Genomic DNA, 26,025 nt, shown 5'->3' on the forward strand with positions numbered 1-26,025 from the left:
TTGTTGCTTGTTTCTAGCAGAGCAACATATGGTGGTAATCCAAACACCTGGTTGGTTGTGTGCCTTTATAAACCCTGCAAATCTTTAGCTCGGGGTTCTCCTCCTAGGCTCCACTGTGTTGGAGTGTAGGATGAGACCCGAGCTGCTGCCCATTTAAATAAAACCTTAAAACAGCTGTAAAGTCTGACTCTTGATGGTCTTCTTGGTGAGGATCCTGCCACCTGGGTACAACATAATAGTGGGGGCTCGTCCAGGATCCCCCCAAAGACCTCCGAGATCTCAGACTCCAAAGGTAAAACAGCGCTGTCTTTATTAATTTGTCTTGTCCTGTCATTTGTCAGTTTTACTTTCATTTTCCTTTGTGAGGATGGCCACTCTGATTTGTAAAGGGTTGTTGAAGCAGGTGCCCTTTCACCACAACCCTGGAGGAACTAGGAGATGTCCAAGATCCTCTTGTGGGGCAGGGGTCCTTGGAACCCTGCCATGTGGGTCAGGGGTCCTTGGAACCCCGCTGTGTGGGGTAGGGGGGGCGGCCCTTGGAACACCACCTTGTGAATTGTGGGGCGGCGGAGGTTGGTTCAGTGTTGGGCCAGAACTGACCAAGAGGGCCTCCTAAGAGAGGCCCAACTCGCCCACTGTGGCTCTGCTCCTTCTGCTGTGTGGTGTGGGTGTGGAACCCCACCATGACAGTAGTCAGTGGACCAATTTGGGAGATCTCCACTTTGTAAGCTTTTTTTGTAACTGTCAGGCCTGCATGTGCTTTGTTTGTACTGTTTATTGTTTTTTGGACTGTATGTCTGACAGGACTGGAAACCATAGGCACCACTCCATCTAGCCCCCAAACTTACAAAAAGAAACTGAGACACAGGGAAAGAAAAGGTACCCCCTGGGTTTTCAGGGAGATAACTTGAAAGAAGAAATGTTTCCTCCCCCATACTCTCCTTTCCAGGTTCCTTTTGCAGAACCTGAGAATGATCAAGAGGAGGAGGGAGCTATAGAACACTCGGCACCTGCCCTTAACGTTTCTGAGGAGCCAGTCACTCGAAGATGCCGTGGGATCAATCCTCCTTCTAATGCAGCTGTTTTTCCCTTATGCTCCATAGGTCCTGTGGATGTGGATGGTCAACAGCAACTCTAATATTGGCCATTTTCTACCAGTGATCTATACAATTGGCACACCCAAAATGCCCCCTTTTCTGAGAAACCCCAGGATTTAATTTGTTTGCTTGAATTTGTTCTCTTTACTCATCAGCCCACTTGGGATGATTTTAGTCTGCTTTTACAGGTCATTTTTACCACCGAAGAGAGAGACTGTATACAAGAAGCAGCCCAGAAACATATCCCTGGCCCCAAAAGAGCACCTATTACGGATCCTGCCCTGATCACTGTCTATTTTCCTGAGATCTGACCAACATGGGACTACAATACAGTTGAAAGTAGGGAGCGACACTTCGTCTATCATCAGGCTCTGTTGGCAGGTCTCAAGGAAGAGACTTGCCAACCTACTAATATGGCCAAAGTTTATGATGTTATACAGGGAGGAAGTGAAAGTCCCGCAGCATATCTTGAGCAGCTCAGGGAAGCTTTTAGTCAATATACCCATATGATCTTGAGACCCAGGAGTCGGCTCAGATGATTATGTTTGCCTATATAAATCAAACTGCACCAGACATAAAGCAGAAGTTGCAGGCTCTAGACAGACTTGGTGAAAAGTCTATTAGGGATCTAGTAGCAACAGCAGAAAAGGTTTACAATAAGAGAGAGAGAGTACCAAAGACAGGAAAGGAAGGACAGAGAATGTGAAATTGAGTGTGAAAAGAGTGACCAGGCCAAAGAAAAGAGGCCAGACTTGTTGGACTCACCACTATCGCACACCGAGCATACCTGGTTCACAGACGGCAGCAGTTTCATTTGAGATGGAAAAAGGTACGCTGGTGGAGCAGTTACCACAGACACTGAGATAGTGTGGGCAGAAGAACTCCTCCAGGGAATGTCTGCACAAAGAGAAGAACTAGTGGCACTAACAAAAGCCCTACAGATGGGAAAAGGGAAGAGACTAAACATTTACATGGACAGTCGGTATGCATTTGCCACTGTGTATGTCCATGGAGCCATTTACCAAGAGAGGGGGTGTTGACAGCCTAGGGAAAGGCTATTAAAAACGAACAAGAAATTTTAAGGCTCATCCGTGCCTTATGGGAACCAGCAAATATTGCCATTATCTACTGTCCTGGCCATCGAAAGGTAACTGATTCAATAACCAAAGGAAATAACTTGGCCGATCAGGCAGCTAAGGAGGTGGATCTCCAGCCCAAAGCAGAAGTAGACCCAGGGCCCCAAGCTTTGCCTCCTGAGCCTCAGTACTCCCAAGAAGACTTGGAGTGGATAAAGAAAAATTCAATGGCCTATAAACCCCCAAACAGAGAAAGAAATAAAGACTGGGGGAAAACTGGTGAGAGAAAACTTATCTTGCCACAAAGATTGGGCAAGAGGATTCTTATGAGAATCCATCGGGTCTCTCACATGGGAACCCAAAGAATGGAGGACTTGTTCCTACACTCAGAAGTAAAAATCAGGCAAGGAAATCAACTCAATGAGGACATTGTTAAAAATTTTAAAGCCTGTCAGCTTACCAATGCCCCTAATCAACTGGTTACAAAAGGAGCTCTCCTCCATGAAGATAGGCCAGGTGTGTATTGGGAAGTAGACTTCACAGAAATTAAAACTGGAAAATTTGGATATAAATATTTGCTAGTTTTTGTAGACACCTTTTTAGGATGGGTTAAAGCCTACCCAACAAAGCATGAGACTGGGCATGTCATATCTAAGAAGATATGGAAGAAATCCTGGAAGAAATCCTACTAAGGTATGGCTTCCCATCCACCATCTGGTAAGACAATGAACCAGCCTTCGTCCCAAAAGTAAGTCAGGGAATAGCCGCGGCACTGGGGATGGATTGGAAATTGCACTGTGCTTATAGACCCCAGAGTTCAGGGCAGGTAGAAAGAATGAATCAGACTCTAAAAGTGACCTTAACTAAATTGGCCTTTGAGACTGGCGCAGACTGGGTATCGCTGCTTCCTTTTACCCTGTTTAGAGTAGGAAATTCACCCTATCAGCTTGGCTTTACTCCTTTTGAAATAATGTATGGACACCTTCAACCCATTATCCCTATCCTTCAGACTGAATTGCTTGCTGATTTGGATGATATTGAATTTCTGTGTAAGCTTGTCTATTTACAGCTGGGGCATAAGAGGATGTGGCCCCAGCTTAGAGCATTATATGATTCTGCTTCTATTCCTACCCCCATTTGCTTAAACCAGGGCACTGGGTGTTTGTTCGAAGGCAAAACCTGAGATCTCTGGAGCCACTGTGGAAGGGACCTTACATGGTTCCACCCTTACATGGTGCTACTGGTGTGTAGCCTTGCTGCTACTGTGGCATTGCTGCTTGGATCCACTGCTCCCATGCCAGACTGGCTGACCCCTTTGCCCTGGACAAGCATGGGGAAACATGGGAAGTCTCCAAGCATCTTACCCAACCAGTCTGCATACACCTCAAGAAAAGAAAAATGAACTGATTGTTATTGGTATAGTTGTTTAATAATATGGCTAACCCGTTCAAGATCAAGAGCTGTTGGAGTTCAGTTTAAGGCTGGAGCCACAAGATTATGTTCCAGGACCATAAGTCAAGGGGGGGAATGAAGGGTTAAAGTTTTGAGGCAGTGACCACTTGTTGCTTATTTCTAGCAGAGCAACACATGGTGGTACTACAAACACCTGGTTGGTTGTGTGACTTTATATACCCTGTAAATCTTTACCTTGGGGCGCTCCTCCTAGGTGCTACTGTGTAGGAATGTAGGACAAGGCCTGAGATGCAGCACGTTTAAATAAAACCTTACAACAGCTGTAAAGTCTGATTCTCGGTGGTCTTTTTGGTGGGGGTCCTGTGACTGCGGTATAACAATATTTCCATTTTTCTCTAGTACTCCTCGAAATTTAGACTAAGGGTTTGTGTGGAGAGGCTCCTTGGTGAATCCCTGAGGAAACCACTTGAAGCCTCCTCAGGAGAAAGCCATTCAAGTCAGCTGAGCAGGAGCGTCTCTGAGACTATTTTCTCCAATAAACCACCAGAGAACCAGAAGTAGAGCAGTGGCCCAGAGGGTAGAGCTCCAGCTTTGAGAGAGAAAACTGAGCAGGAGATACAATCCAGACAGTCAGGAAAGCCTGGGAATTGCTTATGTCCAATTAACTACCAGCTGGCGGGAAGTGGAGCTGTGGTGGTGGTAGAGCCTCAGCCTTGAGCAAAGCAGCTCAGGAACACATCGGCCCCTGAGTTTAAGCCCTGGGATGGCCACAAAAAAATTCAAAAAGAGAAGGCCAAGTTTATGTATCAGTGCCCTACCTACTTATGTGTGTATGTAAATTACCTCCCACATAGTGCAAACTCTGCTTTTATTTACTGGTTTATTTTTCAGATATGCTAGTTGTGCATACTGCATCATTCTCTTCATTTCAGGCCCATTGCTTTTCTCTTCCAGGGTTCTAGGCCTGTGTTTTTATATGATGCACACTGAAGCTTTCAGCAGCCTTTATTTACATTTTATCATGAGGGCAATGCAGGAACAATCACAAATCAGGCAGGGGAAGAGAAGATCAGGTCTCTTGGAAGTAACCGGTATTCAGAAAATTAAACTTGAGAACATAAAATCGTAGCATACTTATGCAAAAACTACCATTAGGAAAAAATGAAGGGGCTAGGAATATGGATTAACGAGAGAGTGCTTGCCTAGCATGCAAGAAGGCCTGGGTTCGATTCTTCAGACACCCATACACAGACAAAGCCAGAATATGTGCTGTGGCTCAAGTAGCAGAGTGCTAGAGACAGTGCCCAGGCCTTGAGTTCAACCCAACAACTGGCAAAGAGATAGGTACCTAGTCAGGAAGGTAGGTAGATAGAAAGAAAAAAAGAGAAAGAGAGAGAGAGGGAGAGAGAGAGAGAAAGAAGGAAAGAAAGAAAGAAAGAAAGAAAGAAAGAAAGAAAGAAAGAAAGAAAGAAAGAAAGAAAGAAAGAAAGAAAGAAAGAAAGAAAGAAAGAAAGAAAGGAAGGAAGGAAGGAAGGAAGGAAGGAAGGAAGGAAGGAAGGAAGGAAGGAAGGAAGGAAGGAAGGAAGGAAGGAAGGAAGGAAGGAAGGAAGGAAGAAAGAAAGAAAGAAAGAAAGAAAGAAAGAAAGAAAGAAAGAAAGAAAGAAAGAAAGAAGGAAGGAAGGAAGGAAGGAAGGAATGAAGGAAAGAAGGAAGGAAGAAAGCTGATAGATGAATCTGTTTTTGACATCAGAAGGAAAGAAGGGACCACTTCCCAGTCACGAGTCTTTCTGCAGTGTTCCAGGACTCCAGAATCACCTTCACACAAACGCAGATCAGGATGACTGTCTCTGTCCCACTTCTCAGGCAGCCAAGAGCCCCAGAGTCAAGAGGGCAGAGCCAGGGTCTAACTCAGATGCTTGGAGACAGAAGAGAAATGGCCCTGCTCCTCCTTGGACTGTGGGTTTGCATTAATGATGTGGAGAATGTAGTAAGGAGAATGGACTGGCAGAGATAGAAGGGCCTTCAAACCTGAAAAATGGAGAGTCAAAAATCCACACCTTAAGACCAGAGAGCAGGGTTTTCAATTCTGTTCCTCTCCTCTTCCCCACTAAACTGGCTCTCTATAGGTAACCTAAAGATAGCCTGAGGCTCCCTTCACCTGAGGGAGGAAATTTAATTAGTCATCGTTTGAAGAGACTGAGAGAAGCCTGACCCTGCTGTAACTCTAACAAATGTTTCAGGTTTCTCCCATTGCTGGCTGTGCCTGGAATGAATGAAGTGGTTTTGCAGCTCACTTCCCTGTTGAGTGTGTACATTCGGCCTCCTAATCCTGCAGGCCTAGTTCTCTGCACCTGGCCTGGCTTTTGAAACTGTTTGCTGTGCTTCAAATACAGTGTTACTCTCGAGTTCTTCCTGCTAACAGAGCTAGGGCTTGGATCCTGAGAATTTCATTTGAACCCCAATTGGGTCAATAATATTTCTTTCCTTCTTCTGTAGCTCAAGAACTCCAAGAACATTTAGAGTGCAAGTAACTTCTCATCACCAATCGAAACACAGGAATTTCTTGAGCATCTGACCTTTCAGAACAGGAAGCCAGAATGTCCTAGACTTCCCTGCCTTGGCTGGTTTCCCCCTGTGATAGAGACCTCAGCCTCCTGAGTTAGGGTGATGGGTGTAAGCTATTGGTTCTCTGCTAGGGTCAGAACTGTAATGATCTTGACAATACAAGTCAACTGCTTATCACAAAGGGCTTGGGGAGCATATTAAGCCTTTCAACAATGTGCCTTTCAGAACCTTGTAGGACACAAGTTTATAATGCTAGAATCTGAGAGGCTGGGATTATGGATTGCTACACTTGAACCTTGAGGGCTGACTCCAATTCTGGTGTACATCAGCATTCATTTTCCAAACCATATTCTCATAAATAGCAAATAGGTAAATTACTTTGATTATCCCTCACTCTTTTTCCAGTGTGTGTCTCAAACTGAAGCCTGGGCGCTGTCCGTGAGCCCTTCAGCTCAAGGCAAACACTCTACCACTTGACCCACAGTGCCACATGGGGTTTTTTGATGGTTCATTGGAGGTAAGAGTCTAACAGGCTTTCCTTCCCTAGGCTGTCTTCAAACTGTGATCTTAAGATCTCAGCCTCCTGAGAAAGTAGGTTTCCAGAGCCACTGGAATCTGGCGTATTGTTTTGCCAGACCTGGGGCTTCAAATTAGGGCCTGGGTACTGTCTTTGAGCTTCTTTTTCTCAATGCTAGCACTCTACCACTTGAACCACACCACAGCTTCTGGCTTTTTCTGAGTATGTGGCACTGAGGATTCAAACCCTGGCATTCAAGCATGCTGAGCAAGCTCTCTAACACTAAGCTACATTCCCAGCCCCAACCTTACGATTTTATCCCTCAACTTGCCTGTCCACAAGAAAAGGCTTCTGAGTATAAATCATCTAAACAAATCCCTATAGGAAGCTGTCCAAGATAAATAAGACAAAACTCATACTAGGGACATACTCTAACCATGTGATGACTTGACAAATGCCTCCATTTAATTATGTATCATGTTTCAACACTTAATAAAGTATTAATGAAAATGAGTCAATGTACTGAATTATTGTGTATAATTTTATAATATATGTACACAACATAATGAATATTATGTGTATAATAATACTAAATAAATAAACAATTAAATGAATAAAAAAATTAAATACAAAATCAATAATAATCATACTATGAAATAAACATACATATGTACTTATATATCTTATATTACACATGTATACAAATATTTTTTTCAATTGCAGGGCCTTAACTCAGGCCCTGGGAACAGTAGCTTGAAAATCTTTCCCTCAAGGACAAGGAGATTAGCCTTCACCCAAGGTGCAAAAGAGTTACTTAGACAGTGAGCTCAAATCCCAGCAATGGCAGAAATACTGGCCCCAGTTCCAAGACAGTGACTTAATATTTGTAACAGAAACAGTTACGTTTATTCAGTTCCAAATTGAACACTGAAAAAAATCAGTGTAGAATTTTGTACAGCTATTCAGACATCCATCCCTTACCCCCAAAGTGCTTCTTGAGCACTACATCATTTTTTGTACGTTTTTCATTTAAAAATGTTGTACAGAGGGGTCACAGTTACATGAGCAAAGTAATGAGTACATTTCCTATTGAGCATTGTTGCCTCCTCATTTGTTTTTCCCCTACCATCCCTTCCCTCCCATCTTCACAACTAACTTCCCTGCTGAGGTCAGTGACTTAATTATTTATTTTTGGCTTGGCATGGGGTTTGAACTCAAGTAATGGCAACTCTGAGCTTTCCATCACATTGCTACGGATTCATCAAGACTCTGAGTTCAAATCCCAGGCTAGGAAAGAAAACTGGAAGAAATTCCAAACCAAGGAGCTTTATTATTTCAATTTAGTTAGTTAGTTGGTTAATTAATGAATTAATTAGTTAATTAATTTTGCCAACTACGGGGCTTGAACTCAGGTCATGACAATTCTGACTCAGCTTCACTCGCCCTAGGATGGGGTGCAGCCTCGGGACCCAAAGCTGATCCTGGGACCCTCGGCCCAGAGGGTTTGCAGGAAGAAAAAAAAAGCACAAAAAGTGGGGAGCTGTAGAGGGCTCAGGGTTTTACAAGTTTTTCCTTGCATGGTGACCATCCTGGGTCTGAATGACATGGTTTCAAAGTGGACCTGCCCTGCCATTGCTGATGGCTGGCAGGCTATCAGGGAAGCCATAAGCCAACATGTCAACATAGGCTCTGGGTTCAAATCCTAATCCTTACACACTAATGGCAGGAGATCACAAGAGATTCATTCATATGCATAAGAATACAGATTGAAAGAGTAGTTCATGCATTTGTCTAGTCTAAAATTGGATGCAATAATCCTAGGATGTTGATTGACCTTAATTAATAGTTTATTAAGCATGAAAAGAACAATATTTTTTCAATGGAGATATAATAAATACCTAAAAGTTGGTAGGAACGTAGTAGATGTTATTCTGTCATAGATAGACAGCTCTGAAACTCTTCAACAATATATATTTATTTGTATAAAACCTTCTGCCTATCCATGTATTGCTGTTTTGGCTAAACTTGGGGCTTGATCTCAGTGCATGGGAACCACCTGATAGCTTCATAGGCTAGAGGCTTCTGTGCTCACACTCATCCAATCATGAATTGGGCCTGCTAGGCCCTGAGTTCAGATCCCAGCACTGCCAAAAATTTAATCTTTGAGTAAGAAGCTGAGTGTGATATATGTTTTCCTTTTCTGGGAATGTCCAGGGTGTCAGGCATGATGGAGAACACATCTACAAATCTAGATGGTATGTGATATGATGTAAACAATGTAATAAATGGTATAGGTGTCATGAAAGTCAATGAAATAAATCGTAAATAAATGAATAAAAAAGAAATAAAATGAATGACCACACTAAACGTGATATGGACTGAACATCTGTATGGAAGTATAAATCCTACCACACCAAACACGGTATCTACTGACCATCTGTATGGAAGTATAAATCCTATCTTTAAAATGTATATACGGAATATGTTTTCCATGCCTGAGGCTTGAATTCAGCCCACCCCCATGAGAAAGCAATGGCGGGAAATCCTGAGATACAGGAAAAGTCATGGAATGCGATTGATATCATCGAATAAGTAGTTAATGCATGATGTGACTAGGAAATGATAGGCAAGACTCATGGGGTATCACTTATTTGTAAAGCAGTGTTGATTAAGCATGACAATAGTCATCACAGTCATGAAATGAAGGCATCTGGAAAGATACAAAAATCAGTAGACACATGGTAGATTGGATTCCATCACAGGTTATCATCTCTCCTACTCTATACAATTGTGTACTTATTTGCATACTACCTTCAACTTATGAATGGATGACTGCTGTGTGCCCTCCCCCCACACCCTCACCTGGGGGTCCATCTCAGGTCCTGGGAACGGCCTTACTCCTTAGTGGCTCACAGACTGGTGTGCTCACATGGACCCATTCGTCAATTGGGTCTGCTGGTCCCCGAGTTGAGATCCCAGCAGTGCCAAAAGATTCATCCTGATGTCAGAAGCCAATTGTTGCACCTGTGTTCCTTTCCTGTGAAAGTCCTGGGTCTCAGCTAGGATGGAGAATGCATGGGCCACCCTGTGGCCACGGAAATAGGTTGTTTTCATGTGAGCCCAGTTATACCTGTCATCATATACTGAAGAAAATACACAATACATCCATGAATAGCATACAAAATAGAATAACTACACTAAATGCACAATGCAGTCCACACATAGATTTGAGTATACATCCCATGTTTAAATGATGCATTCAGGACAATTGTGGCCCCCCCCCTGGTGCTCGATCTCTGTTCCTGGGAACCGACCAGCTCCTTAGTGGCTCACAGTCTGGTGTGATCACATGGACCCATCGGGCAGTTGGGCCTCCTAGGCCCAAAGTTCAAATCCCAGCAGTGTCAAAATTCACCCTGATGTGAGAAGCCAGTCATTGCACCAGTTTTCCTGTGCTGTGCAAGTCCTGGGTCTCAGCTAGGATGGAGAATGTATACAGAACTCTATACTCATGGGAATAGTTTGTCATCCAGGTCACCACAGTTATATCTGTTATCCTATACTCAATAAAATACACAATACATCAATGAATAAGACACAAAATAAAAGAATGACTACACCGAATGCAAGATGCTGCCCATCCATGTATGGAAATATAGATCCTCTGTTTAAATGATGAATTTATGACTATATTGGCCCCAACCAGGGCTTCATCTCAGGTCTTAGGAATGGCCTACCTCCTTAGTGCCTCACAGGCTGGTGTGTTCACCGTGACCCATTCACCAATTGAGTCTGCTAGGCCTTGAGTTCAAATCCCAACACTGCCAAAAGATTTACCTTGATTTGAGAAGCCAATCGATCCACCTGTTTTTCTGTCCAATGAAAGTACTGGGTCTCAATGAGGATGGAGAATTCTATATAGATAACTCTATAACCATTAGAATGGGTTGTTTTCCATGTCAGCATAGTTACATCTATCACCATACTCAATAAAATACACAATACATCCATGAATAAGACACAAAATAAAAAGAATAACTACACTGAATGCAAGATGCATACCACACTTGTAGGTAAAGAGAGATCCTATGTTTTAAAAAGGCGGTCTTGTTATTTTGTCCAGTGCTGGGGCTTCAAATCAGGCCCTGGACCAGGCCTGACATTGTAGTATTCAAGGATAGTGAGATTTCCCTTCCCCCAAAGTGCAACAGAGCTACCCAGACGTCAGTTCAAATCCCAACACTGACAAAAGATTCATTCTGTTGTCAGAAGCCAGTCGTTGAACATGTTTTCCTCTCCTGTGAAAGTCCTGAGCTTCCACTAGGATGTAGAATGCATAGGCAACCCTATAACTATGGGAACAGGTTGTCATCCATGTCCGCATAGTTATACCTGTCACCATACTCAGTAAAATACAAAATAACTCCATGAATTCGACACAAATTAAGAAGTGCACCAAATGCAAGATGCTGTCCACACATGTAAGTAAATATAGACCCTATGTTTAAATTATGAATTCATGACTATCTGGACCTCCCTGGGACTTGACATCAGGTCCTGGGAATGGCCTATCTGCTTCGTTGCTCACAAGCTGGTGTCCTTACCTTGACCCTTTCCCCAGTTGGGCCTGATAGGCTCTGAGTTCAAATCCCAACACTGCCAAAAGATGAATCCTGATGTGAGAAGCCCATCGATTCACTTATTTTCCTGTCCTGTGATAGTCCTGAGTCTCAGCTTGGATGGAGAATGCATAGGAAACCCTATAGCCAGGGCAATACGTTGTCTTCCATGTAAGCACTGTTATATTTGTTACCTTATTCAGTAAAATACACAATACTTACATAAGACAGAAAATAAGGAGAAAAAGTACTCCAAAGGCAAGATGCTGTCCAAACATATATGTAAATATTGATCATATGTTTTAATTATTAATTTATGACTATCGCGACCCACACTGGGGATCAATGTCAGATCCTGGGAATGGCCTAACTCCTTTGTTGCTCACAGGCTGGTGTGGTCACTTTGAACTATTCACCAATTGTTCCTGCTAGGCCCTGAGTTCAGATCCCAGCACTACCAACAATTGGATCATGCAGTAAGAAACCAAGTGTGAAACATTTTTCCTTTTCTTTGAGAGTCCTGGGTGTTAGGCATGATGGAGAACACGTCTACAAATTTAGATTCTATGTGATAGGATGTCATCAATATAAATAAAGGGAATGGGTGTCATCATAGTAAAATCAATGGTAAATAAATGAATAAAACAAAAAGTACAAGGAACAACCACACCAAACGTGTATGGACTGAACATCCATAGGTAAGTACAAATCCTGCATTTTCAATGTATATAAATAGTATGTTTTCCAAGGCTGGGGCTTGAATTTTGGCTTACAGTACAGGCCTGACTTTCTTATCTTCAAGTTCGGTGAGCTTGCCCTTCTAACACAGTGCTGCAGATTTACCCAGAACTTGAGTTCAAATCCAAAGCCTGGCAGAAAAAACGGGGTGAATTGCAAGCCAGGGAGCTAAATTATTTTAATTATTTTTTGCTCAGTAGGGGGTTTGAACTCAGGTTGTGGTAACTCTGCCTCAGCTCCGACACCCTATGCTGGGGTGCAGCCACTGGACATACAGTAGATCCTGAGATCCTAGACCCCAAAGCCTTGTGTGGCAAAAATGTATGGAAAAAATGCAGTGAGATGGCCTTTTTATGTTTTCTTCCTTTGCACGGTGACACTCCTGGGTCTGAATGACACTGTTGCAAAGGGTACTTCACCTTGCATTGCTGAAGGTTGTCAGACTATTGAGGAAGTCATAGGTCCACGTGGCAATGTAGGCCTTGATTTCAAATCCTAGTCCTGATACCAATCAATGGCAGGAGATACTAAGAGACTCGTTCCCATCCATGGGAATAACAAGGTAATATTATCAATGTCACAGTTGAATGAGTTGATGGTGAATGATGCTCCTATAAAATTAGACAGCATCATTTCAGAAGACTGATTTTATTTAATATTTATGAAGCATTAAGATAATACTATTACTTACAGAATGTAATAATTTCAGGATATTGATTGATTTACTTAATAGTTTGTTAAGAATGAAAACAATAACATTAATTATATGGAGGCATTATAAATACCCAAGAATTGGTAGGAATGTAGTCTATATAAACGAATAATGTATAGACATCTCTGGCTCTCTATAAAGATATATATTTATTAGTGTACTACCATCTGCATGTCAACCACTGGGGCTCGATCTCAGGTACTCAGAACTGCCTGTCAGCTCAATTTGCCACAGGATGCCAGGCTGACACTCACCCATTCATGAATTGGGCCTTGTAGGCTGTGAGTTCAGATGCCAGCACTCCCAAAAAATGAATCATGTAGTAAGAAGTTGATGCTGACACGTTTTCCTTTTCTGTGAAAGTCCTGGGTGTCAGGAAGGACGTGCAATACATATGCAAACCTATATCCTATGTAATCAATGTAATCACTGTTCTATGAGTCATAATAGTCAATAAAATGAGAAGTCAATACATGAATAAAACAAAAAATAAAATACATAACTACACTGAATGCAATATAGAATCAACATATGTATATAAATATAAATCATATATTTAAAATGTACACAAATAGGATGTTTTCTAGTGGTGGGCATCGATTTCAGGCCTAAGGAACAGACTTTGAATTTCTTGAATTCAAGGAGGCAAGCTTCCCCTTTCTACACAGTGCAACAGCAGGGATACCTAGGCCATCAGTTCAAATTCCAGTCCTGGCAAAAAAAAAATAGCATCTCCATGCTATGTGATGCCCAATTCGTAGGTATTTCATTTGGCCTCCATTTAATGAATGTGATTGTTTAAATGCTTCATAAAGTATTAATATCGACCAGAGTCCTATAATGTAATTGTGTATAGTTTTATCCTCAAATCATTCAAGTACTGCCCATTTAATCATGATATACATCACATTCCTTTGGTAGTCATATGAATAGGAATGAGTTTCATAGGATCTCCTGCCATTTGTTGGTGGTTGGACCAGGATTCAAACTGTGGGCTCCAGCTCCTACCACTTCAACCTGAGGATAGGGAACTCACAGGTCTGTACAAGAACATCAGCAAAACCAATGATTAGCCAGGCATCAGTGGCTCTCAGCAGTCCTCCTTAAAACTTACAAGGTTGTGAAAGGAGGATCATGGTCAAAGTCACCCTAGACAGGAAAGCCCTTGAGACTCCTGTCGAACTAGTGCCAACAAAGCCAGAAGTAAAGCCATGTGGCTCCAGTGGTAGAGAGCTAACTTTGATCAAAAGCAACTCACAGATTGTGCCCAGATCCTGAGTTCAAGGTCTGGGAACAAACAGACATAGACAATAATCTGTGCAGCCATCCGGCTAAAGCAGGTCACCCTCTTGTCCCCAACTGGCATGGACAGAGTTACCTGGGAAATGGACTGCGTCATTTTGACTCCGCCCATTCTGCCTGCATCACACGATTCCAGCCACACCCCCATTGTTTCATGGTTCTTTCTGACCAATAGGCTACAAGAATGGAGGCCACGCCCACATTCCATGCCGACCAGTAGCACCATGATTCCCTCTGTTTGTTGACACCACTACCAGCAGTTGAGGAAGGTAGAGGTGGCTGAATGGTGAGCAAGATACTCGAGGCCTAGGAGGAAACGCCTTCCTCAGGCCCATCATGTGCCTGCCTGAGCCATGGCCCCCTCCCCCCCTTCCCCATGGAGCAGCATTTCTAACCTGGTGCTGTGGGCTCAGACCCATGGTTTCCTCAGGCAATGGTGCAATGGTGTGCCACGAGCCAGCTTGAGGCCCTGACCTGGTCCTGTCTCCCCTGTCCTCTGCTCAGGGCCTGAGTGTTTGTCATGCCTCTGCCATTGCTGCTTGCCCCACCTGTAGCAGCTGCCAACAGCTTCTGCCAGCAACAAATGTGAGTGGCTGCCACAAATCCCTGCACCCTGCACCACATATCCCCTCCTCTCTGACCCAGACCCGCGCCTCCCCTGTGCCCCACAGTCTGGCCCACGCCCTGCCACAAATGTGCCCCAGGGGTGGGGGTGGGTGTTGACCCGAGGATCTCACCCCCATCTCTAGCGGCTAGTGTCCCAGGAAATGGGGAGATATATGGCTGGGTGAGGAGTGGGTGCCACAGATCCCCTGGCCTGGAGTAGTGGGAGCCACAGTGCCGCAAATCTGCACCCTTCCTCTCCTTGGTGAAAACCCGGTGGCTTTAGTCAGAGGTGGGGAGGAGCATGTCTACACCTGCCTTCTGGGGTCTTTTTCTTTTTTTCTGGAGATAGGAGGTGTTGGATGCAGAAGATAGACACCCTTGCTGTGTGAGCCCTTGTGTTCTGTGTTCGGTCAACCTTTCGCCTGAAGACAGAGAGACAGAGAGAGACATAGAGAGAGACATAGACAGAGAGACAGAGAGAGAGAGATAATCTTTTTCCTTGTACAGCCTGACTGTGCTCAGGTGAGTGATCAGTTGGCAAATTGCAGGTGCTGCATGGATGAGTCTTCTGTCACCGTCTGGATGTGTGTGTGTGTGTGTGTGTGTGTGTGTGTTTGTGTGTGTGTGTGTGTAGAATTGGGTTGTAACAAGGAGGCAGAATGCTTTGGTAACTTCTACCTGCTATCTTTGAGGCATGTGTGGGCTTCACAGCTGAGGTCTGGGGGCCTGGAAAGGTGAGAGGCTTGAAGGGGACACAGCACTGTTAAATTACAAGAACAAGGGATCTGTGTGCAATGGAGCTGGGTACTCCCTTGAGCCTGATTGGTGGAAGTGGGAGATTTGGAGGACCTGGGAGTGTGGCCTGCAGGGGATGGCTTCCCAGGGTGACAGAGAGCATGACCAACACTTAGTAAGGATACGAGTTCTGCTAGTATGGAGTGCAACAGCATAGGTCAGACTCTGGGTCTTCTCATCATGACGTCTGATGGGCGAGACCAACCCTATCTTAAATCTTGAGCTGTGATCTTCAGATCTCAGCCTCCTGAGTACCTAGGATTATAGGCATGAGCCTCTGGCACTGGGACTCTGGTTCTTTTTGGTATATTAGTGTTAGACCTAAAGACCTTAGGCTTGCCAGTCAGGACTTCTACCATGCGAGTCAAGCATTTCTGTCTTGGGCATTTCTGAGATGGAGAATTAATATATGTTCAGGCTGGGCTGGATCATGATCCTCCTATCTGTGACAGGCATGAGCCACCAGCCCCGGTCTTCTGTAGTTGGGATGGTAGACATGTAGCACCACGCTCAGTCATTAGTTTAGATGGATTGTCCCAAACTCAGTCCACGGCAGCCGATTCTTGACCAGAGGTGAAGCTCTGGGTTGGGCCTCAACCATTGGACTTAAATCTCCTCATGGTACAGTTGAGGAAACAAGGGATTAATACAGAGGGATCTCTGGAGCAGGGACAGGCACAGAGGGAGGGGACATCTGATCCTGTTCTTGGCAATTCTGTGACCATATGATAGGAAGATTCCCAGAAAGATCTCAGATGGTGTGTGTTATTAATGGTGAAACAGGTATAGGATTATGAAACAAAACATGGCTCTCTTTCTTTATTACCCTATCCCCATAAGTAACGGGATCCTTCATTTTGTTCACTTTTGAAGCTGGGGAAACTGAGGCACAGAGAAGCCAGGTGACCTACTAATGACTCCTAGCTGACAGGAAGCTCGGCCTGACTTCTCTGCCATGCTCCTTAGGACAATGGGTGCTATTCAGTCCACTTCTTGTGGTGGGAAGTCCACTTCTTTTCAATCATGGGGCTTGAACTTTGGGCCTGGGGCAGCTCCCCGAGCTCCTCAGCTCAAAGCTAGCATGCTACCACTTGCGTCACAGCATCATTTCCAGTTTTCTGGTGGTTTTTGGAGATAAGAGTTTCACAGGTGTTCCTGCCGGGCTGGCTATAAACCACGATCTTCATATCTCAGCCTCCATTGTACTTAGGATTATAGGCCTGAGCCACCAGCACCTGGCTTAAGTGTAATTCTGACCTTCTTTCTTTCTCTTTCTCTCTCAGGAACTGATTCAATGGATGCTGGAGGAGGTGGCCCAGCATCCCCATATGGTTGGAACCAAGGTGGCCCTCTCATTCTGGAGGTAGACTGTGGGTCAGGCTCTGTCTTGCTCACTCTGTTGTACCAGCTCCATGAGGTAATTCCCTCTGTGCCCTGACTACACTGTGACAGTAATCCATTATCCAACTAGCCTTACTGGACTCAGTACTGTGTTCAATGCTCTTTTCTAGCAAAAATTTCTGGTTAAAATTATGATACATAGTTACAGAATGAAAATGTAATGCCATCTTAAGAAAGTCATTTAGGGTTCTGGGAATGTGGCTTCATGGTATGGTGATTGCCTAGCATGCATGAAACCCTGGGTTCAATTCCTCAGTACCACATAAATTGAAAAGGAAACACTGGAAGTGGTCCTGTGCCTCAAATGGTGGATGGTTAGCCTTGAGGGAAAAAAAAAAAAAGCTCAGCAATAATTCCCAAGCGCTGAGTTTTAGCTCCAGGACTGCCAAAACAACAACGCAACAACAACAACAACAGTCTAAGTGAGATTTGGAAACTCTTTGGGCAAGTCATCGCACCAACAGGGCAGAGGCTAATTAATAGTTGTGACAGAAGAGAAGGAATAACTCCAGATGGAAAGAAAAAATGATAGTAACTAAGGTATAGCAGAAACCGTTCTAGGAAACCATTTTTGGATATTGAAGAACTAGTTATCAACTAGGCTTATTCCTCATTGCCTTTAGCATTCAAAATCTCCTAGGCTAGTTCTTAATCTCTGTGTGATAAATGTATCTCCTTCTATGCTGTTCTTTCATACCTGATCTCCTTTGCTTTCTAAAAATCTGTCTTTCTATATTTCTCTGTGAACATTTTCTGATACTAAATACACCTACAAAGATGAAAGAGGATGCTAATGTAAGAGTCCCATAGCTCATGGGTCATTAATGTAACAAAATGGGAAAGGAGGACATATTTATTGCTAACTCAATCATTCTGACAAGCTTCAATGTCACATCATTTGGTTCAGATTTCCGTTCTTTGTCTACATAGTGACATTAAGTGCACATAAATGCAAATATGAGCCGGGTGTTGGTGGCTCATGCCTGTAATCCTAGCTACTCAGGAGGTTGAGACCAGAGGATTGTGGTTCAAAGCCAGCGGTCAGGAAAGTCCATGAAACACTTACCTTCAATTAACTCCAGAAACTCGGAAGTGGTGCTGTAGCTAAAGTGGTAGAGTGCTCAATTTGTGCTGAAGAGCTGAGAGACAATGCCCAGGATCAATATTCAATAATCACAACCAACAAAAAATTACAAATATGGCTTTAAGTTTCCCTCAAAGGAATGATGAAGTCAATAGTAATCTTCCCAAATGATTTAGTAGTGCACCTACTTTTGCTGAGTTATTTGTTATGGCTTCTTTGCTAAACATATTTTCTTCTTTAAAAATTGTCAAATAGTAACTTTATAATAAACTTCATCTAATATTTCTTGGTTCAAAAGAGAAGTACATACAGTTGATGTCACTTAGCTTTCTTACTGTCTTAGTTCAAAGCCACCCCAGGCAAGAGAGTCTGTCAACCCTTATCTGTAATTAAACACCAAAAAAGCCAGAAGTGGAGGTTTGGCTCAAGCAGCGGAGTACTAGCTTTGGGCCAGGTGGGAAAGAAAGACAACTGTTCAGGGACAGGGTCCAGTCTCTAAGTTCAAGCCCCAGAACCAGCACAAACTAAATAAACAAGGAAACAAAACAAACCCTGGGTATTTCTTTGGGACTCTCCTTAAAATAGTGGTGGTCCGAAAATAGGCTGCTTTTGCTGATCATACTCACTGGATCCTGCTTTTTTGGAATCCTTATTGCTATGGAAAACACAGGACTTGACTAAAGGAATTGATAACTGATTTCTGCAAAAAGAGAATCATCTCAGGAGTGAAACATCCATCCATAAGACACTTTAAAACCTCCATATCTTTGCTTCTTTGCAGTAGAACATTTTTAAAATAAAGTGACTTCCTTTTGTTCTATACTGGCCTTCAAATGACATATTGTTTCCTTTTGTAATACTCTCAACCAGAAGTTCACAGACAAGTTTTATATGAGTAAAAGACACACTCACAAAAGTCAGGGACAGAGTTTCCTTCCAGCCTAGGATCCTTTTCTTATACAGTAAAAAGGAAAGCAATAGTTAACTTGAACTTTGTCATTTCTCCATGTTCAGTTCCTCTCCTAGGATCAGTTTCCACATCCAGTAACAGTTACTTCCACTTACTTCCAGTAACAATCTATAGTGCTGCTCCAGAAAAAAATGAATGTTTTCTGGCTTCATTGAAATAGCACAAGGATACTTTTGGCCATGAGGTAACACGTGTTTCAGAGACAACTTAGTAAAGAGAAATGAAATTTAAATTGCTTACAAATACATTATCCATGAGAACATTTTGTTCAAACTTCCTATGTGCTCTGTAAATTAAGGTGAATTTTAAATGGGAAGAAGGTTCTCAGATCATTTTTGTGAGTCTATGTGCTGTACATTAATTTCCCAAGTGTACATGAGTTAAGAGTAAGAGAAACAATAGCAATTATAGGAGAAAAAGAAGTTCTGTGTTTATGTATAAGTGTTCAATAAAATATAGAAGACTCAACAAATAAGAAAACATTGAAAAAATAAAGCCAAATCCAATATGTAGATTTATGGGAGTGATATAGAGAAAGCATTACTCCTAAGTGGAACATGAAGCATGAGGCCACTGCCTTTCTAAATCACGCTTGCTAATCAAGTAAATGTGCAAAAAGGAGAATGGAAGAATGATTCTGTTTCCAATGCAAGTCAGATATAGGAGAGTAGACGTAACTGGAAAAAAAGAATCCATCTTGAGAGAACAGGAATTATACTAGCAATGAACCTGGTGGCTAAGATCACATTTCTTTTTCTTTCCTTTTCTTATATTCTTTTTTTTGTGGTTATTGTTGTTGTTTGTGGCACTTGAAATATAGGACAGGTTGCTGTCCCTCTGAAACACAGCTCAAGGCTAGGGCTCTTCCACTTGAGCCACAGTGCCACTTCCAATTTTCTAGTAATTATTGGAGAAAAGAGTCTCCAGGACTTTCCTACCCGTGCTGGCTTTAAACCCCAATCCTCAGATTTCACAACAACTTGGTTTATGATCACATTTCTAACAGTGTGCACTCAGGATATGTAATGTATATGTTCATCTATCTTTATATGAATTCTTGAGTTAAAAATCTAGGCTACAGGTTACACTTTACACTCACAAAAGTGTTTGAAGTTTAAAAGTTGATACTTCTGGAAAAATAAAACCTAAAAATGTAAAGGAGTCTGGGAAGTTCAATTTGCATTCAGCTTGGACAGTATAGGCTTTCAGACACTACCTATAATTAATCAGCCAAAAGCTGGAATACCAGTCATGAGCAACATTGCTGAATAACAGCTTTAGGTTTTTGCATACATACATACGAACATACACATACACACAGAGGCACTTATAGGTGCACACAAAAAGATGCAAATGAAACAACTCTCTGAATATGTAGAAAAGTTAGAAAACAATAGAAAATAAGTCCTGTGTAAGATTAGAATCAAATGATAATTTTAAATATTAGAAAGCCTTCAAGTGAACTTTCCCCCAGAAGTTGAGAATATTACATAGGTAGGGACCAGAGATAGTAAGAGAGTCAAGTAATCATTATTATTATAGGATCCATGGTAGAATGAATCAGGGAACCCGGCAGGTGCATCTGAAAATGTTCATATCCTGTGTCAAATGTTAAAACATCTTTGAAAATAGTACATAAACAGTCTGAGCATTCAGTCTAGTGGATAAGATCATAGGAGAAGTTCAGAATTGCTAGTCTGTTTCTAGATTAAATAAACAAACTATGGCAGGGCAAAGTGCTACAAGCTTGGATTTCTAGCACTCAAACAGGAGATTAGAGAGTGGAATTACATAATGATACCTTCCCTGGACCAGGTAGAATAATTTTGTCTCAGTAGAACAAATCAAACAACAAAAAAGGAATACACAGTTGGAAGTTTGGGCTAATTTTGTCATTATGTTTTGAGAAGTCAAGTTTCCTATTGAATACAACACATATATATCCTCACTTGTGTTTTAAATGCTCTCTTCATTACAGAACATTCCTAGATGAAAAATAGCTCATGATTCCCATCCAAAAATTTGCAAAAGTAAGTAAGCCTCATTCTGTTGGATTCCAAATTAATGTTGAAGGATTACAAAAGCTTAAACCTGGAGAAATAGCAAAGTTCGTCTAATGTAGGACTTTGTAGACCTTGTTAAATTAGAATTTAGATTTAAAATATATTTTTTGGTTTTGTTTGTAATTTCATATTCTATAGTATACTACAAAATTCTTTTTAAGTAGAGGGATTAATTGAAAAATTCACAAATGATTCTGGCATTCTATTTGTCTAGATATTCTTTCAAGAGAGTTATAATTAGAACATAGTAAATAGATATTTCCCACAGTTCATGTATACTATGTTAATGTGAATAATCTAGACAGAGTTGCCAAAAAATGGATGACATTAATTTATACATTTAGAAAAACCAATTTTTTAAGGGTTTGGTTTAATATGGTATGAAGAGAGTAATTGTGTGACATCTTCTTTCTTCTCCCTATATGTAACACAGGAAGTCATTTCCTTATTTACGTGCCTCTGTATACATGGAGAAAAATGCTAGGTTTGGGGTTTGTTTTCAATTTTGTTTTTGTTTTATTGGTTCATCCTAGAGCTTGAACTCTTGGCCTGGACAGTGTCTCTGAGCCTGTTGATGCTCAAGTCTCATGCCCTACCACTTCAACCTCAGTGCCACTTGAGTCTTGCTTTTGTGGAGAATTTTTTTGGAGATAAGATTCTAAGAAACCTTCCTGCCTGGGTGGGCTTTGAACCATAATTTTTTTATCTTAGCATCCTGAATATCTATGATAGTTAAAAAAAGTATAAATATAAATAATATTCTGATCTCAAGAATACTAGTGGAGGAAAAATGATGCAGCTCAATGTATTGTGGTGTTCTTTTCAGAACAAGGAGGGCGTCATATTAGCAGAGGTGTAGTATTTTTTCAAAATAGAGATAAGGTATTCATGATGTGAATTAAGGAATTTTAAGGTGCCCCTTAAAAGTTGGAAACTGTTGGGCTAGGATGACTTTATGGCATAAATCTTGGGATTGATGGTCATAGAAATAATAGCTTACTCTGATAAACAATAGCTTACTCTTGAAGAATTAATTATTACACATGCTTCATAGTTTTATCCTCTACCAGAATGTGGCTATTTTTCTGTTGACTTCTCAGTCTGTAACACCCCATTGGAAACAACATCTATTGCAAAATTATATAACATGTGAACAGGTACTGTTTGGAATCTCCCAGAAATGTTGAGAATTTAAAAATGAGTAGTTATTAGTCATAGGAATTTTGAAGAACGCATATATTCTGTCCTCTTAACAACTTACTTACTTTTAAAAGTTATGGGTTTCCATAGCATTAAATGGTTTTCTGTTTTAGAATGAGAAAATACTAAAGTTATTCTTTTTTGAAAAATTTGGCAAGTATATTGTGAAAATATTGTCTAGTTGGATAACATTCAAGTTGATGACCCTCTGATAAATAAGGGGTAATTAATTCAAATTAGATGCCAAATAGTATTGATTTTTAAAATATTATTACATAAAGAATATTATTTCCTGTGCCAATACAGTGAAATTATATTTTACGCAACTTATTTTTCAATTTTATTATCAAAGTGATGTACAGTGGGGTTACAGTAATTGTAAGGTATTAAATCATAACTTTTCAAATTTGTTAACCTTCTCTCATTTTCTCACAGTTTCCCTTCATCCCTCACAAGTTGTAATGTGCATTTCCATTATATTGTCTTGTGAGTATTGCTATTGCATTGGTTTGCCTTTTGTCCTTTGTCTCACCATTATGCTTTTCCTCTTCCCTTCGCTAATTAAGGTAAATGTGTATACAATACAAAATGATATACCAGAAGGATAAACCATAGGAGGAAAACCCAAAGAAAACAGAAATCACATAGTTCATCAAAAACAACAACCACAAATGAAAAAATCTGGTTACATATCTTGGTATTAATTTTGCTTAGCATCAGCTAATATGGTTATATATATGCATAACAAAGCCACTGGAATATAATAGCTGCATGGATACTATATCATGAAAATAGCATGTTAACTTTTTGATGGTAATGGTGGAATTAAGATTGGTGAATTCGCGGTTCTGATAAAGGATTTTCAAGAGTTTTAAAGTTATGACAGGTAAATTTTAATTGTTCAAAATTTTAACAACTTAGCCTATTACGAAAATTTAAATTGCCTGGAAGAATAGTTTTCATGCAAAGAAATCCAAGGAGACTTAGTAGAGAGGGAGCAATGTGGATGAAGATGTCTCTTTTTCACACTAAACAAACAAACTTGTAAATCCTGTAGGGTCCCTTGGAATTTTCCTTACCCAGGAAATATATTTTCACTGCTTGAAACAAGGTTGTATTGGAATTTAAATTCAAAGTACTTAAAAAAATAAGGCATCAAAATTTGTGAATTTACCTTTAATTACCAAAGAGTAATTCTCTAAAAAGATAATTTGAGTCAAAATATTTAGGGAGAAAGTGCCCTTCACAATGAAAGAAGGTGTTGGGATTGCACATTTTTGTTTGTAACACTTTCCACAATGTCTTTGGATGTGAAGCAGTGAAACACAGAAAAAAATCTGATTGGATACTTCAAACCAATAATTTCACATTTCTATGTGGCTCACAAAAGTGATATCCTTATTAATATGAGATAGTGAAGACTTCTGTTATTACATATGCCAAAAAGTTCAGAAGAGAATTGAGCAAATGGAAAAGTTAATAAAACAAATTTTCATAGAAGACTTAGCAAAGCATATTGTATTCAGCAGTGAAGGAATGCCAAAACTTTTTGATATAAATTGTGTTAGTATTTTTACTCCCTAAAGTGAGTTTACAGAGCCTATTTGGCTCACTACAATGCAGAACTGATTGAATGAAGACATGAAAATGAATTCAACGTCCAAATGAGGCAACTTAAAGAGTTTTAAAAGAGAAATAATGAAGATTTAACAGTGGTGGAGCCCATCTAGTCCTTCAGCTTTCACTAGACATGAAGCCAAGAAGCTGTGATTAATTGGAACTCCGGCAAGAGCTAAGAGGAGGACATAGAAGTAGGACATAGAAGCATTGTCCTTTTGTAACAGACACTGTCTTCCAAGGTATGGGTCATTTAACTCTATTCTCCTCCATACATCTTGGTGAACAAATGCAAGACCAAGAGAAAAAAATCTATTGAATTAATTTTGCCTAGAATAACTTCACTGTTCCTGATATAGTATCTAAGGAGAACCTTAAAAGAGAAGATAAAAGTGCAGTATTTTTTGTTTCCTATCAGCATCTTGTTAGGAAAATATATTTTTGAGCTTAGACAATTCTGATTGAACCAACAAGTGATGGAGTACTTATTTTTGTGGTCACTTTATACACAAGAAGTCTTTTAAGGTAAAAGAAAAAAAATAGCCGAATATTTGTGATCACAGCTTCTAGGGCTGTATTCTGGAGACAAAGTTTTACATTAGATTTCTCCTCATTAACATAAATGTTGTTTCATGGCAACCAAATGCAAGAGGGATATTTAATGGACTCATTAAATATCAATGGCCAATTAAACAGCATGAAAGAAGAAAATGGCAAATAATATTTAATGAATTACTTTGCCAGAAGAAAGAAGGAAAAATATAATTCAAAATCAACTGACTTAAAAGTATGAAGAAAGAGTAGTGAAGAGATATTAGAGAAAATATAGAGTATTGTTTTTTCTCCAGTGGAGTAATGGGTTCATGATCTTGTTTCTTCCACTCTAACCTCACAAGCTACCAAGTGTGTCTCAGGACTGGATTATCCAGTTCAGACAGAAAACTCGTAGAAGAAAGATACTATTTGCAGCAGATGGAGGTGATTTATAATCTTAGACAATCTATCTAATTCTGTTCAAAATTCTCCCCTATCCCAAACTTCTCTCTTTGAACAGTTTTGTTTGCTTTTCCCAAGACTGCCCTTCATTAATTGATTAAAATTTTGAGAGGTCATATTAATACTCTCTGGAGATTGCTGTTTGGTTGTGATTTTTCTGTTTTTTGTTTCTTGTGTTTTTTAACTGAATTTTAAAAGGTTATGCAATTGTTTTACAATTAAATATATCCATCTAATTGTCCAATGCTCCTAGATCGGAGTCACTCCTTCCATCATTCTCAACCAACCCTTTCTTCAAGATTTATTTCCAATTTACCACTTCCTTTATCATATGTGTACATTGAATATTCTAGCTGTACTTGCCCCTTGTTCATTTTTCATTCATTCTATGTCTTTACTATAATTCCTCTCTGGTTTCAACTTCCTGATAGTCATTGTGTTAAACTGTCTATTAATATTTTGAATGGTTTATATGCATTCCATGGACTTTCAATCCTGCATATTCTTGAACTGATGTCAGCTTATATTTCCATAATTGATTCATCTGCAGCAACAATTTGCTGGAGACTGGAGAGGTGAATCACCTAAACAAGATTTTATTCTCATCCATTTGGAAGATTAATCTTTAGTCAAAAAGAAAGTTACAAAAATGGCTTAGAATGTATTCCTAACTACGAATTTTTATAAATGGCTTTGTACAATGGTGTGATTCTTTTATTTTACATGGAATAATATTTTCTACTGCCTATAAGTTTTGGAAAAAGAAGAAAATTAAAATTTATTCCAAAAGAGGAATATGATAAAAATAGAAGACAGATATTATGTTTGTCATATCTCTGATGAATACCCATATTCAAGACTTAAAGTCATATTTCTTACTATGTTAGATAGAGGGAAAACATAAAATAACATATGATAAGGCAACTATTTGTGACTTTTTAAAGTGTACCTTATTAAATGATGAAATTTATTAGCTCACGTTTGGGTTTGAAATTTAGGAGGTTAACCTATTTAACACATTTCTGGAAGGCCCTTACTGAAAAACACAAATTGTGGGTTGTACTATTTCTACACTTTAATGAATGGTTGAACGTGTTTGGCATTAGTGCTGTGTAAATAATTCAACTCTATTGTAACTTGCTCCCTACACTTAAAAATCTTGTAATGTCACTAAGTATCATCAACTTGTAAAATGTCATTTTGACGAATGTGATTTTAAAAAGTTTATTTGAAAAGGAATACACTTTCAGAAGA

The sequence above is a fragment of the Dipodomys spectabilis genome, unplaced genomic scaffold (assembly GCF_019054845.1).
Source record: "Dipodomys spectabilis isolate Male_0828 unplaced genomic scaffold, ASM1905484v1 ptg000239l, whole genome shotgun sequence".
Lineage (NCBI taxonomy): Eukaryota > Metazoa > Chordata > Mammalia > Rodentia > Heteromyidae > Dipodomys > Dipodomys spectabilis.